Raw genomic sequence first — 12,182 nt, 5'->3', positions numbered from 1 at the left:
GTGGCAGAACTGAGGCTTAAAACCGGGTAACATTAACTGCAAGTTTAGTATCTGTTCTCCCTGCTCCCAGTTATGCCTCTTGTTTTGCTGAAGCACAAGAGCACAGGTACCTTTGCAATATTCTCTAATCCAGTCTGCTTGATAAAGACACAGGAGGCAGAATACTAATCCAAAAAGAAGGGCTGACTCTGCGGTGTTTCTGTCAACCCTGGTGCTGTTTGCTTGCACAGCAGTAACGATGGACTCTGCCACAGACAGCATGAATGAGTCTTTCCAGTGTCTCCCTGATAAGAGATCATGTGCACATGTCTCACAGAGCTCAAAGTTTCCTAATCCTTTTGCCATTCCTCTTTTCAGCATTAGCAGGTGCAGTGCAATACCCAGCCTTGCAGGAGAGGCTTGAGCTGAAGGGATGTTTGCTGCCCAGTCTACCCAATCCTGCTTGAAAGCAGCCATCTGTGACCAAGAGAGTTAAAGCATGAAAATTCCAGCTCAACTGGAAGAGAATCCTTGTTCCCACTAATTACTCAAAACAAAGCACGAGCATTAGTGCACTGTCTGCTGGAACACATACCATGCTCTCATGATATGGGAGTTAACTACAAGGTTAGTTTAACTGCTAAAAGGGCTGTGTTTTTTTTCATGGCAGCATCATGAACACACATGAGTTATCATGAGGTGAAAAACAGACACTCAGCAGCAGACCCTGAAGTCAGCAGTTCTGGACAGACATCTGAGCTGATCTCAGCAAAACCACATTGTCATCTTCTGACTGTCTCCACCTCCTGAAAACAAATGAATGTTAACCCCCCAGAAGCTTTAAAAACTAAAAGCTTTTTTAAAAAAATTAAACCCTATTTCTAGAAATTAAGATGTCTCAAATATCCTCTTTAAAGTTTCTTAAACATTTATAATTCTACCCCTTGATCTAAATGTAGATTCAGTTATTTATGCTGGATTTATTGTGCATTATGCTCTGGCCACTTGCTGACTCTCTCTTAGAGGCTGCATGAACTCTGGTGACAGAGAGAGCTTCCTCTGTGCCAAGCAGGAAAAATTTAAAACTGTTTATCTGATATGACAGTATTGATAATAATGGAAAGAAGCACTTTGGACTTCTCCTAAAGGGTAGGATGGTCTTCATTATCTTCTGTTTGCATTTGTTTTTCTCCATGGAAGAGAGATTAGGAGTCAGCCCGTTTAGCTCTGTGTTTAGCCAGAATATAGGAGATGATAACTGCAAGGATACATTATTTACTTGATCAATAAGAGTGACTTTGGAATGCAGTCTAACTTGCTTTCTGAATAATTGTATTAGACTTCAGTTCCCAAATGCTGCCTAAGTCCCAACTGCCAAAATAGGGATTTTTAAATTACTTGCCTCCTCCAGCTGGTTAGTAATAGGGACAGAAATTTGTAGGCACCATCAGATTTTCCTTTGTAAAATATTTTTCTTTCTTTCACTAAAAATCTTCAATAGTCTCAATAAAAATCCCAGTGTAACCACCTCTGTCTTGCAGAAGGTGAAGCACAGGATGAACAGAAGGATGATGGACACCACACAGCTTGTGCAAGGTACAACTGTTGTATTTTTTCCCAAAATGAAAAGTGCTTGCTGAAAAGCAATCCTCTAGTAAGGCAGTCAGTCATCCCAAGAAGGGAGCCACCAGTAACCAGACTTTTATGTTTCTCAGAGCCTGAAAGTGTTTTCCAAAGACATCAATTAATGTCAGCTTTGCCTACTTCTGATCTTGTTTCTAATATTCCTCCGTATTTCGCCCACAGACAAATGTTTGAAGTTTGGACATTTTTAAGGGACAGCTGGAAAAAAATCCCAAATGACTTTAAAGTATTTCCATACTTGAAAGAACAAAAAATAATGATTGAATTACTTTGCATCCTCAAGTTCCTAAAACAGAGTCTTTACAGGGCAAATGTGACCTTGCTGTCCTTCCTCTACCTGCTGCTGTGGGAGTGTGAGGTGGGTTGGGATGCAGCCCAAGAGCCTGGTGCCAGCCTGGTGCTACCACACTGCTGCTCAGCCTAAAACCTCTTCTTGCCTTCTCTCTCTGCTCTTGGCACCTGTGTTTTACAAAGCCCTGGTGCAGGTGGAAAGGACAGGTGCCAGAACCAGCATGTCCCCTTCCCATCAGGGCACTCATGCCCTCTGTTTGCAGCACTCGTCCTTCCTGTGCAGATGTGGGAGCCACAAACCAGAAAGTGCTTGGTAGCACAGTGAAATGCTAAAAAGACCACTAAGTCTGTCAGGGGAAAATCGTTATCTTTGAGGCTGCTATCACAGGTATTTATGGTAAAGAAATACTGGCCTGAATTCAAGGCTATGCCTTCCAAATTGGCAGCTTAAAACAAGTAAAGCACAGGGGCAGCATGGCTGACCAAGGAGCTCCTCCCAGGTTTGTCTACTGCAGCACCCAGGACATTCACAGACAGAAAAAAATGCTATTCCAGGTAAGGGGGAAATGCTAATAAATATCCTAAGCACCTCCTAAGTCTCTCCCTTCCTCATGTGTTGGAGTACTGGTAGTGTCTGAAAGGAATAAAACATGGATCCTGCCTTACTTCTTTTTTCTGAAAGTCCCTCTGATCAGAATGAGCAATGAGTGTCACCCCAGGTGGCTGGATGGGTGCATGTCTGTCTGTCTGTCCATCCTCACCTGCTGAAAACTGCCACCATGCAGTTCTGGCTGGAGGAGATGGCAGTCACCACGCTGGGAGCAGGAGTTCCCAGGCTGGGGCATGGTGTGACCAGCAGTGCTGGACTGCGCTGCTGGCAAAGTGCACAGGGCCTGACAGCCCAGGAGAAGAGCAAACCCCAGGGGAAAGAAAGCAAAACAGACCAAAAATAACTGCAAGTGGAAGGGGCTTGCAAAGGCTCCCTCACATGGGCTGGCAGCTGCTGGCTCATGCCTTCATCCAAGGGCACCTGGGGCTCACCAGGTCCTTTCCACCAGTGATTTTGTCCTCTCCAGCAGCCCCTGGCTGTCATACAGGTTCCTGTGTGTCATACAGGTTCCTGCCTGCCATGGAAACAGTGTGTTGGTCTTGGACAAAGGACAGCCTCTGACATTTGGGCTGAGGGTTGTCTGGGTGCTCCAGAGCAGGGTCTGCACCATAATTCTGCACATGAACAGGCACCTCCTCATTGCAATGCCACCTTCCCATGTGGACTCATTCACAGTTCTCCCTGGGCTTCTCAAAGGCTCCTAGCAGAGCTGGGGGATCCATGGCAAGGTGCTGACACAGCAAGTGGGAAGGGATGGTGGAAAGGCTTGAGAGGTGCAAGGAATCCAGCATGGCCACATGATAACAGACTAGCAGTAAATTTTTTGGAAAAATCAGGTCCAGCTGCTTGCTTCTACTGGCTTTACTGGGTCAGATCTGGATGCAGTTGTAACATTCTGCTCCTCCATTTCCTTGTCTTAAACATGAATATTTTGTTTCAGGACATGAAAAGGGAATGGGGTTTGGGTGCTGAAATTTCAGAAAGAAGGAAACGCTGTGCCTTGTCTTTCAGTTCTTTGTAATTACCTGGCTTTCTGGGTCTTCCCTGGAGAACTCTTCACTTCCTTCTGCCAATTGTATATAGAAATTATTTACTCTGATTCATATCCTGGAGCCTGGCACCTGCTAATTAAGTGTCCATAAGGGCTGCAAGTGGGTATGTCCTACGCAGGGCTTCCAGAATTTATCCCAGAAATGTAGTTAAGTGGGGATTTCCTTTAGTGCCAAAGTTCACTCAAAACACTCCCTCCTTCATTTCTCTACCTCAAGCTACTCATTGCCCTGCTCTTGGACTTCTCCACACCCAAGCTTTTCTTTTTAGTACAGCAGAGCTCCACAGAGACTTACATGGGCACAATCATGAAATCAAGGAAAGAAGCAGGAACAGCAAGGAGTTGAGTGTCTGCTCTCACCGAGTCTCTGCAAAGGACTTTCAGATTCCAGTGATGTCTCCTGGGCTTCTGTATCTAAACTTTGGCAAGACTGTAGAGAGCAAATTAGCAATTAGAGCATGTCTCTTAAGTGTTTAATGCTCTCAGAAGAACCTGTCTGAGCCATACACAATTTTATTGCACACCCTGCAGCTGTTCCCAGTGGGCCATGTAATGCTGGGGGGGGGGGTGTGTCAGACCACTCTGTGTTACTTTGTGTTACTGGTTTTTGTTCCTCTCAAGTTATTTCCTGCTGACTTAACAGCTCTCGTGAGCTCTCGTGATTCCTGCCTGTATCTGTGGAAAACCCAGCTGCTGATTCAGCTGTGGCTCTCTCAGGAAGGGGAACCTGAGTTTGGGTTTTGAGGAGACAGGCCAGCAGCCAGGAGCCTTTGCCTGTTCCCAGGGGAACCCCAGAGCCAGGAATGAAAATGAAGCACAAGTTTTGGTTTCAATTCACTTTTTAAAACTAGTGCCTTTTCAAAAACCAGTTTCCATAGTGACAGGGAACTGTAGCACCATTGTGAAGGTCCAAAAAGCCTCGGCTGAGTATTAGCCAGAAATTCAGCAGTGTGACCAGCTCCTGAGCAGCCTTCCCCAGACCCTGCTATGCTCACAGCAGGGCTCTGCTTCAAACACCTTTCTGCCCACCAGCCACACTTTTAGCTGCCTGTGGGCTGTGCTACTCCTGAGCAATAGGGCTTAATCACAGGTAAAACGATGTTTGTCCAAAAAAGGAATATACTTTTGATGCATTTAGCCCTTTCATATAAAGGGAAAAGCTGGATTTGAAGACAGCTTTCACCCATTGTTCCTTTTGCAGAATGGTGCAGAAACCATGAAATGTGCTCACGATCATCCATTGAGTCAGCAGAGGAGCCCAGCTGGAAGCCCAGGTCCTATTTAATTCTTACTCATTACAACGTGCTGCCTCTCACCTTCCCTTTTGCTACCTGTCTGTGGGGCTATTTCTATCCATGCTATAATCCAGACCTCCCAAAAGGGCCTAGGAGCTCTCACACAGTCACACTGTTATCCTGGTCCCCAGCACAACACACAAGAAGCATGCCAGAGAGACCATCCTCCCTGCTGGGCTCATTGCCAGGTGCGGGAGGTGACAGACACCACTGCTTCCTCACAGAGCTCCTTTGCCCTCATCCTTCCTTATCTGCTGGATTATGTTGCAGTCTGTAGTATGCAAGGAAATACAACCACAGCACTCTTACAAGGGAAGTCTCAGGTAAAGTTACAGGCCCCTGTCCAGTGGTTGTGTTACCTGTGGCTTTTGGGTGACGTGTTATGTGTGGGCAGGAGGCAGAGAAAAGTGTGGTTCTGCTATTAGTACAAATCTCAGGAAGCCTTTCAGCAGGTCCTGCCTTAACACCTTTCCTCAGGAATAACTGGGACTGTGGGCTTCAGTGAGGGTGTCTGTGGCCTGTGTGCCATGCAGAGTGCAAAGCCAGCCTGCCAGGCAGGGTGAAGATGCCTGCCCAGGGGCCACAGGGATGTAACAGCCCCGGCAGGAACCTCTGTGCATGTGGCAACTCCAAAACAGAACCCGGGCACTGAAGGCAGGGCACCAGCCTGACTCAAAGCATACACCAGACACCTCCTCCCTTTATCCCCTATTATCCCCTTCACTTTTATGATAAACTATAATTTTTCTCAAACATTTAACAATCATTATTCCCTTCCTACTCCTCCTATTTTTGCCTGCGTATCCATGCGACACTTTTGGAGCTGAGATCACACACAAGAAAACAGAGTGAAAATGGCAACTGACATAGCTTTTGTGAGAGAAGAATGTTTTGCATGTTGCTTCCTGTTAAACCATTGGAAATGGCATACCCAAACAAGAAATTGTCCTTCTGGTGCAAGATCTTAACTCAGATGAAAAAGGCCAAGTTCTGCAAGAAAGAAAAAATAAAGAGAGGCATATTTGACCAGTTTTTATGCCAGTATTTTCCATGTGAGGGTAGATGCACCAAGCAAAAGGTTTGTCCATGCTTAGGCTGCCAGTGGAGCCCCAGAAGAGGCCAAGAGGGCAGACATATTTGCTTTGTATTTCCCAACTTCTAGCAACCAGCAGCTCAGGGAATTCATCGGACAGAGGTGAAACCATGTCTATATTGCCAGAAAAAGCTGAATAAAATAAGAACTATGCATGTATTGAAAATTAATCATCAGGATTCACCAAAACTTGAGAAGAGTACCACTCTGACTGTCTTGTGATTGCAAGTGAAGGCACTTTTAGAGAGGTACCTCCTGCAGGATACAAATTTTTCCCTTGCTTCCTCAAGACCTTCAAGTGACCCCACTAAATTGCTAAAGTTCCATTAGAAAGTGGCTGCTGGGAACATGTGCAATAAATAGCTGCTAAGATCAATGGCAGTCTTACTGATTTAAAATCAATGTATTGCTTGCTGACAGTGCTGGCAGTGTTTTCCTCTGGGAAATGTAACAGTGATTTGCTTTAAACAAACACAGTGGTAAAAAACTGTATCTGAACTGATTAGTGGCTGAGACTCATTTTAGAGTAAATCAGAAAATGCCTGTTGCCCACAGACAAGACTTGGAAGTGATCAGTGACTTTGGATACTGCCATTTACAGTGGGATACTGGAAAGCATCCTGGAACAGAGCAGAACAACTGAAAATGCCCTCTGAAAATTAGATATTTAGGGTATACCTAGATCATGGTCTGAAAGCCACCAGTCGCTTTTGAAAACATGACATGAACAGCATTAAGTTACTATGACTCTAATGACCACCACCACCCTTTCCAGGCTAACTCCATGTTCCCCTCCCAGCTTCTGGCTGGCCTTCATCCCACATGACACCACGCATTCATGATGGAAATAAGCCCACCAAAACCTAAAGTGCCACCACAAGCTGGTCTCATCCTCCAGCAAACAGCTTTGGGCTGAGTTGGAATCCTCTCCCTCTTTTTCTTTAAAGCCTCTCTCCCACCATGAGTAGTTTTTCCTCAGAGGCTCAGCTAGATTGCTTTAATGAAAATAGACATGAAAGCATTTGCCCTACCTACATTCTGTTTTGTAACCTAACCATTTAATTGCATCATGCTTTTCCCTACAAATCATCTGATGATGATTCCCAGGACAAGCCTTCACCTCTTTTCCTTCATGTTTTAATACTTCAGCTATTACCACATCCTGCTTGTAGATACCAATAAATCACGGGGTGATTGGTCACTAGATAAATCAGAGCTCTTTTTGATGTTTTTCTAATCTGGGAAATAGGACACTTGAGTGAGAAACAGAAACTGTAACCTCATCAGAGCTCTGCAGTCCATGCCTACGGACTGCCCAAAAGGGACAGGCAAGGACAGAGGGCGGGGTGTTTGTCCTACATGTGAAAAAATAGATTGAATGCACAGAACTGTCTTTGAAAACCAGTGATCAAGAGGTTGACGGCTTATAAGTAAAATCTAGGGGCAAGCCAACAAAGGAAAACTCAAGTTTGGTCTTCCTGCAGAACACCAGAGCAAGGGAAGCTGTTGATGAAGTTTTCTTACTGTGACTACAGGAAACATTGTGCTCCCATGCTCTGATCCTGCTGGGACACTCCTTGGTATTTCTTGGAAAAGCAGCACAGTAAGCTGTAAGTAATCCAGAGACTCTTGGAGGGTGTTGAGGATGATTTCTTAATCCAGGTGACAAACAGCTTGATCAGAGGAAAAGCATTACCAGTCCTGCTGCTTATCAATAGGGATGAACTATTAGGGATGACAAAACTGGTGATAGCTCAGACTGCAGCCATCCTGCCCTGGTGGAATTCAGTCCTGAACACCTCTCCTGTGTGAAGAAAGACTGAGAGACTTGGGGTTCTTCAGTATGGAGAAGAGAAGGCTTCAGGGAGACCTTTAGTTTATAAGAAATACAGAGAAAGACTTTTTACTGAGGCCTGTAGTGATAAGAGAAAGGGCAGTGGTTTTAAATCAAAAGGGGGTGAACTTAAAATTGAATATACAGAAGATTTTGTTTTTGTTAGAATGGTTATTAAAAGGTCCAGAGAAGTTGTGGATGCCTCATGATGGAAGTGTTTGAAGCCAGGAAAGATGGGGCTTTGAGCAACCTCATGTAGTGGAAAGTTCCCTTCCCACAGCAGGGGCTTTGGACTGGATGATCTTTAAAGGTCTCTCCCAACCCAATTCATTCTATGGTTCTATGATAAACTGTAAACATTTTAGATTTTGTGATTTACTTCCATGAAGAATGGATTTTTTTTTAATGGGGACTATTTTTCCTTCCCTATTAATGTTTTTTTATAAGATTATAATGTTTGATTATAGATTATACTTGTTTTGATGGTGGTTAGGGTATAAACCAATAAAAACAAGGAAAATCCCATGATGGACCTGCACTCTGGATCCTCCTTAGCTATACACATGCTCATCCCAGAAATACTAACTTTTCCATAAACATGGACACACACACACACACACAGAGCATTTATTAAGCCCAAACAGCTAAGTGGTTTTATGCCTGAGAAGAAAACTTTCAAATACATAGCCTATAAATAGATGATATGCTGCCTTTCTGGTTCAGTAAATAGCCTGAAAAAGTGCTTCCAGGAGACATGAATTTGCAGTGTCCCCCCTTTATTTCACTGAGAGGTTAATTCTGCTGTCTAAATTTAATACTTTATTGTCAGTATGGAAATTGCCATCATGAGGGAAGCAATTGCACTTTCTGCATTTCTTTAGGGATCACGAAATCAGTCTGTACAGAAAGAAAACAGCCCTGTATCTCCTCACGTGCAGAAGGAAGCACCAGGTTACTTGACATGAAAAGCATGGGGAACTTGTGCAATGGCCAGTACACAAACCACCAACAAGCTTAGACAAGTTGGATATGACAAAATAGAAAGCCACACTGGATGTATCCTGCAGACACTGCTGCCCCTGGAACTGGGACACTGTGCTTGGAGTAGCCAGCAAGAAAATGGCTCAGGAGTATCTCACACAGATGAACTCAAAACTTTTCCAGCCCTCAATGGTACACTTGTTTCTGGCTCTTGAGTAGTTTAATTCCCAGTCACTTTTGTATTTATAGTAAATCTGAAAGTGCAAACCAAAAAGTGGCTCCCTGACCCACTGGCAGAGCCCATTCCATCAGACCCCTCATTCCAGAGGCACCTGTGTTTAAGGAACATTTTTCAGCTTTTCCAGCCATTGCTGGAGGTAGGATAACCTCCTCCCTGTGTAATAAACAGATTTCTCTTGCTGTCTTTCCCCCACATTGTGCACCACAAACATGGCCCAGCAGAGGTATTTTCAAGCACAAACACGCACAGAAGGACTTAATGCTTTGTGTTGTTATACCCAACCTCCATAAATTTATGCTCATGTAATTACTGCTCTCTGTTTGCCTACTGATAGTGAGTTAAAAATACCACACACACTCCAAATTAGAACTGGTTTCTATTTTTTGTTAAATTCCTGCAGTTGATATAGAAGAAAATGTTGTGATGAACCACATGAGAACCCTCTTGCCTGCACTAGTCAGGACAGGAGACTGCAACACTACCAACAGAAAAACCCCACCAAAAGCATGGCATGCACAGACCAAGACAAATTTGACTGTGTTATGATGGCATCAGTCCTGTATCCCTTTTCCTTTCTTCATCTGATGCTTGGTGTTTCTACAGAGGGAATGGATTTGAGCTGGGATCTTTTCTATCAGAGCCTGCATTTAAATGGAATGTAAAATCTTTCTGCAAAATCCAGATTCCTAGATTATATTCCAAGGTACTGCTAACTTAGACTAAACATAAAATATTTCTGTTATTTAAATAAATGTAAAATGATATGCAAGCCATTTCTGTTCTATCCAAATTCCTAATTTATACTCCAAGGTGTCTCTCACTTACATGGAACTACTTACCATTGATGAAACATTTATTTTTGAAGTCTTTGAAAAAACATAAAATTTATCTAATATTAAATAAACAGCAACAAATTTCCAACTTCTATTCAGTTTTTAAAATCTTTGTCATATGACTCATCTTTTTATTACATACAAGTACCATATTTGCCATTTAAGCTTCTGAGTCTCTATTTTTAAAAGCTTTGTGGAAGGAACTGTCTGGAAATGCCATAAGGTCAATCCCTTCCCAAGCAAAACTAGTGAGACTGCGTTTCCCAGTGCCTGTTTGAGGTGGGGAAGTCAGGACATGCACACAGTTTCCCTTTCACTTCTGATAGGCTTCTTTGAGAAAAGAAAATTGCATGAAAACCCACCCTGAGCTGTTAATGTATTTTGAATTTTGCATCAATAACACAGAAAAATAGTTTATATGTGAGACCAGGCAAAGCTTCAGCTGGCAGCCACTGGAGACAGAAACTGCATTAGAAAAAAAGAACTAATCAAAAGCTGCATTTTTGTCCATATCCTTTCATACTTTTGCAGCAGCAGAGACAATATCAAATGCAAACATGCTCCTGCCCACTGCACAGGCCTGGATCATCACAGAGAGGCAGCGATAAGCAGATGAACATTTGGCTAAGGACCAAGGAGCAGATTTTTCTTCTGTTTTTAGATATTGAAAAGCCAAGATTCAATCAAGGTCCCAGAAGGATTTCCAAAAGCGATTAGGATACAAAGTTCTGTGAGTCCATTGGTGCTTCTGAAAATCCTGTATAGTAGCAAATGAACTGAACATCAAAATATCTCTGTGATCAAGCTGCTTCTGCTTGATTTCAGAAGGGCAAAGCCTTTACCACGAAAAGGTAAGAAATTTCTTCCCCTTCTTTAGTTCACCTACCTTCTCCCAAAGTGGGAAAGCTTATTCTCTCCTTTTTTAATAAAATTGTTACTGCCCTATGAACTATTTTAACTGAAATTGTGAGATCAGCACTCATTCCCCTGGCTGTGGCCACAGAGATCTTTCCTTTACAGAGAGCAATTTGCTTTCATTTGACTGAGGTTTACTAGCACAGATTTCACTGCAATGCCTCTCTGGTCTGATAGTGCAGAGTCGCAGGGTCTTTTTTTTTGGGCAGAAGTCCTTCTTGGATTGGTAAGTGATGCAAAGGTTGCAGTGTCCATCCTGGTGCCTTCAGATGGTGGTGAGCCAAACACTGCCCTCTCTATTTACACATTTCTACTGACAGGAATTGCGCTGCCCAGGTGGGACCTTGGGACTGCTGTTCATACACATTCTGTACTCAGAAATGTGATACCAATCTATTGCACAAAGACTGCAAAAGAATTGCACTGATTTTTTTCTTTTTGCTTTACAGAAGAAAGTGTTCCCTCAATGTGATAGATACTGAACACGACTTTTGCTCAGGCTGCAAATAGCAAATTACTTAATCATCAACTATTTAAGTACATGTTTGTTTTGTCATGAAGTGAAACTTGCAAGCAAGATCGTATTACACGTAAAGTGGCTTCTTGCATCCTAAATACTAATCCTCAAGTAAAAACAAATTAAAGATAGTCCCAGGGTCACTTTAGTAAGTCTGAGCTGATGTATCCCACTCTCTCATATCCCACATTAAATGTTCTTTGCCTTGTCTTTGTGCCAACACCAACACTTTTGCAGCCTCTGAATGACCTTGGCAGAAGGATGGGGATGGGGATGTAAGCTGGGAAGGACCCAGTCCTGGGAGGCCACAGGAGCCACTGGCAGCAGGAACAGGGCTGGAAGGTACAGCGAGCCCTGCAAGGGAGAGGGGTTTGCTAAGGAGCTGCGGTCTTAAGATGAAAATGATGGGAAATGTAAAGGCGGCAATTGTGAAACGCGAGAAGCCCCCGGAAAGGAAAAAGCATGGAAACATAGGATAGTGGAGACTCAAGGTGGAGAAGAAAGAGTGGAACTCCGCAGGGCACTGTGCAAGGAACGGGGGGATGTGAAAGGAAGGGCAGGAGCAGGAGCGGCAGGCGGGAAGCCACAGGAAGGGAAGGGAGAAGAGAGGCCGGGGCTGGGGAGTGCGGGCACCGGCAGAGGACCAGGTGTGTGGAGCGGGGAGCCGAGAAGGGATGGGCCTGGGAGAAAGCGAGGGCTAAAGGGTGCGCTGCTCCCGCCCAGCGCCTGGTACGGCCGGTGCCGGCGCGGCCGAGTGCGGGAGCGAAGCGAAGGACGCGGTCCCGTCCCGGCCCGGGGCACCGCACCCGCGAGGCGCTGCCGGCCGGGAGCCCCCGGGCCGCGGGCTCTGGGCCGGCCCTGGCACCCCTCGGCCGCCGGGGAACCCGCCCGCTGCGGC

Source organism: Fringilla coelebs (assembly GCF_963513975.1).
Source record: "Fringilla coelebs genome assembly, chromosome: 6".
In the NCBI taxonomy this organism is placed as follows: Eukaryota; Metazoa; Chordata; class Aves; order Passeriformes; family Fringillidae; genus Fringilla; species Fringilla coelebs.
The sequence above is the reverse complement of the archived record's forward strand: the minus strand, read 5'-3'. Positions refer to the sequence as shown.